Genomic DNA, 4,705 nt, shown 5'->3' on the forward strand with positions numbered 1-4,705 from the left:
CATTTGTTGTTTGTCTGGAGCATGCTGAGAAACAGCATTGAGTATTCTTTGGTTTCTGCAGTGAACATTTCTCTACAGGAAGCTTCTTTTAGCAGAGAGAATCCTGCATTACCGCCATGGGCTGCACCATGCTGCTGCCCTCCTCACAAGGATGTGGTTCCCCTTGTGGCTCTTCACCTGACTCTGACGTGTGAAAAGGAGGAATAAAAGTTCCCTCTCTGGGACCAAATGGATGTCCTGGCTAACATAAGCCCTGAGTTTACCAAATGGCCCTGACTGTGTAGTGGTTTTGCATGGGAGGCACTCACAGAAGTGATGCAAAGAGAAAGCTGATACACCTGATACACTTGTGAAAAAATAAAAATCATGGGAAATCTCTTCTTTTCTGGTTGAAAAGAGGTAACAGTGGCTGGGCTGGGCGCCCCTACTGCAGGCCCGGCCCCCTTCTAAACCAAAACCACTCTGCTGTTTGAAACCAGGTAGCCTGGCAGTGCAGGTTGCCAGCTGATGCACTTCTCTTCTTGGTAGGGAAGTGTGGCACCCGTGGGTGCAGCCTGTGGGTGACACATGCATGTGAACCACACTGAGCACATGCCAGGCACCAAAGGGAGAAGCAGCAGGGAAATCAGGTAACAGGAAGAGCTCTGGGATCCTCTGCCGTGTGGGAAGAGCTGGAAGTCACATGGTGCTAGCTCTGAACAGGATCCTAAAACAGGCATCTCATTTGTATTTCAATGTACACCCCCGCCCCAACACTCTTGTCAGGGCTCTGGAGGTGTATCCCTAAGGACTGGCAAGAAAACTGCAAAGCAGGTTTATAAGGAACAGCCTGTTCCCAGAACAGTGGTGTCCCACATTGTTGATCTTGGATGGCACCACAGCTAAATAAATACATTTTGTGCAGAGCTGGTTTTAGAATCGCTATTGCTGGAAGTGTGCTAATGACAACAAAGTATAACAAGAAATAAAAATACAGAGTTACTGTGGTGACAAACTGCAGGGACCTACCTGCACATAAAGCTGTTGTCATTTGACACCTGTCCTGGCAAGGGACCGTGATGACAAAAGAATTTCCCCTCCATTCCATGCTGAGGGACAGAGCAGCCATGCAGTGGTAGAAGTCCCTACCCCCCACACCTTATTTATGTTCAAAGGGATTTGAGGTCCATGTGGTTTTACTATCCCAGCTTCAAATACTATTTAATTCTCCTCTTTCCCTATGGAATTGTATTCCTAATAGAGCCATTCGGACAGCAAACCTCTTTGCTTTTGATATCCTGCTAAAATACTCAGCTAAGAACAGAATGTTTTAAAAGGCAAAGCATATGATACTTGTATTTTTTAAAATACAAACCAAATACATGTGTCCACTTCTATCAGAAAGACTGCAGACTTCCCTCCTGTGGGAACACCGGCTGTGTGACAGTGGTCACAGGGGTCCGAGGATGAGGGAAGAGACGAGGATCTGACTCCATGTTTCAGAAGGCTTGATTTATTATTTTATATATATTATATTAAAACTATACTAAAAGAATAGAAGAAAGGATTTCATCAGAAGGCTGGCTAAGAATAGCAAAAGAAGGAATTAATAACAAAGGCTTGTGGCTTGGACAGAGAGTCTGAGCCAGCTGACTGTGATTGGCCATTAATTAGAAACAACTGCATGACACCAATCACAGATGCACCTGTTGCATTCCACAGCAGCAGATAATCGTTGTTTACATCTTGTTCCTGAGGTCAGGAGGAAAAATCCTAAGGAGAGGATTTTTCAGAAAATATCATGGCTACATTTCACCCTTTTTATTCAATTAAGTTAAAAAGTGTTTGTAATTTCGTCAGCTGTGCCCATGCAGAGGAAAGAACAAACACCCACTGGTTTCCAGAGTACATGAGCTACCAGATCTTTTCTATGGGATCACCACTTCAACAAGACCATTTCATCTGGACTGCTACCACCACCCTAACTACCAAGGTGTCAGGTTGTATTCTGACTGTGTCAGTGGTTTTTCTTTTGTATTTTGGGTTTTTTTCCCTTTTTCTAATAAATTGTGTTTCTGACTTGGAGTCTCTCACTGGTTTGCTTTCAAACCAGAACAGTCATCTTGTTCATGTCCTAGAGTAGCCCCAAGGGAAAACAATGAGCATCTTTCCTAACCTATTGCAGGCCCCTGACCTGGCTCAAGGTTGAAATACAATGGATTTTTTTTAAATTTTCTGTTATTTCATAGAATCATAGAATGGCATGGGCTGAAAGAGACGTTAAAGATGGTTTAGTTCCAACCCTCCTGCTATGGGCAGGGACAACTCCAGGGACGAGGAGTAAATAAGGTTTGATAGGTAAAATGGGGAGGGGGAATATGGACCTTCCTTCCACCCATTAGACAAGCTTATCCCTGAAATGCACTCAGAATTTTAATAGAATGAACATAAAAGGCCAATCCCTTGAGGATGCAGAAAGATCCAGCCTTAATCCTGGTGGTCCTGCAGGGCCAGAAGGCAGAATGACTCCAGGCAGGAGCACTTTCTGCAGAAACCCCTTTTGGAAATGTGGGCATTTTGCTGGTATTTATTGTTCATTTTCTTGAGCCTCAAACCCACAAACAGGCATTTTACAAAGGGGGTACTGCTAAATCTGTGCAGACCTGTTCCTACATCATAAAATGATGTGGAGATAATTCTTTCTTGTAATCACAATTATTTTGGGATACCATCCTTCTCTCCACATTGGCACAGGTCTGTCAGAGATAGGGAAGGCATGTGACAGCAGCAGAGGGCTAAGGCAGACACACCACTGGGTGTGAGGATGGCAGGATGCTGCTGTCACACACCAGGAAATCTTTGTGTAGACAAGAGTGTCAACACACTGGACTAGCAGGGTGATAAATCAAGATTCCAGAATCTCTCACTGACATCAAGCATCTGTGTTTTATTGACTGTCTTATGACCATTACCAATCATTTGCTTTCATATTGCAATACTGTGACTTGAGCAGGTAGATGAGGGAATATGACTGTAAAAAGGAACCTGCTCATCTATGTTTGAGGCACAATGAAACTACTTATGCAAGTAAAATTTCTTGTTTAACAGTTTTTGAACTTGATTCTAAGTATCTTGGATAAATAACATTGATCCAAAGCCCATCAAAGTCAACTGAAAGGTGACTGAAAAACTTGAAGGGTTTTGGGCTTTCCTTTTTTTTTTTTCACAGAAGTGTGACTTCTCTGAAAAAAATAGCTCCTTGAGCCATACTGCAAGAATAATTCCCAGGAAATCTTTGGGTAGAGAAGGGTGTGAACTGAACACACTGGTGCTGTGGATGCTGCCTCCACTCTTAGCATGGCAAGGGAGAAGTGCTTGCAAACAGCTCATTTTTCCATTTTGGATTCCCTTGGCAGATTTCTAAGTCACTGGGCCTATCCTAGGGTGTGGCTGAGAGGGAGACTGAGTCCTCTCCCACAGGAAGAGAGGGACCCTACTTTGGTACCAAATTCTGCTCTTGGACACTCACTGAGACCACCAGTGCTTACCAGCAAATATCCAAATAAAAATATTACTTATGTTCCCCATTCAGCCATTTATTTCCTCCTTTGTCAGAAGAGATTCCTTTCCCTGGAGCCTCTCAGACTCACAACAATGTCCAAGCAATCCCAAGGACCCATTGCAGTTTTGTGTCTCCCCCAACCCAAATGCCAAAAAGCAGCCCAAGGAGGAATCCCCCCCCCTCAGTCCTATCCCTCCAGCACAGGAGACAGACAGAGCTGTTTCCAGCCACACTTTGGGTGTCATTGTGCCACCCAAACTTGGGTCTGACAAGGCTGAAACTGAGCAAGACCCTTAGTAACACAGTCTGAGTGCAGATTTCCTTGGCAGCAATAGGTGTGACAATGGTCCTGTAAGTTATTCATAATAGAGACATTTATAGACCATCATGACATGGGCCCATTCCGACAATTCATTGCACAATTCATTGCACTAGGTCATTTCATAGGCAGGTATCACACCTCATCCCTTCTTCTGCAAGCTAGAAAAGCATTACCTTCAAAAACCACACGCTTTCCAAAAGTAACCAAAAGAACTTACAACTGTATTTAAAACAAAACAATGCAGGTGCTTTGCATTGAACAATAAATAAAACCAAAACAAAACTCTTTGTAAAGTTTCAATGGAACGGAGAACTTGGAACTATTTACATCCTGGAGACTCAATCAATCACTTGGTTCCAGTCTGGGTCACTGTAAATTCTGTCTCATTCCGTGTATGAGGTCAGACCAGGTCTTGGTCATATCACTTGGCTTTGTTCAGCAGAAAACTCTGGAGCATAAGGAGGGAAAGAGAAAATATTTGGTTGGATTAATCCAACAAGCACACCTGGCAGAACACAATCAATGACTGGAGTGACTTTACTACAAGAGGACCTGCAAAACTTTTTGATTTTCAGCAGCTGCCTCTTTCCTGAGAGGATTTTTACAGCCTCCCAGCCACTCAGCCAGGTACACCATGTTTATATTCTTTTGCAAGTTTGCCAGCAGATCATGGCAATGCATGCCTTTGCCCAGAGAAGCCCACAAAACTTGGTGTTATATGGAAAATGACACTGCAAAGGCCCATGGGATGGCAGGTTACAGTTTTCAGTATTCCCCACTGCTTGCACCACAGGACAATGCAACACTTGTAATGACTAAATTGTGCAAGAAAAAATGTATCA

Source organism: Melospiza georgiana, chromosome 5, assembly GCF_028018845.1.
Source record: "Melospiza georgiana isolate bMelGeo1 chromosome 5, bMelGeo1.pri, whole genome shotgun sequence".
Taxonomy (NCBI): Eukaryota; Metazoa; Chordata; class Aves; order Passeriformes; family Passerellidae; genus Melospiza; species Melospiza georgiana.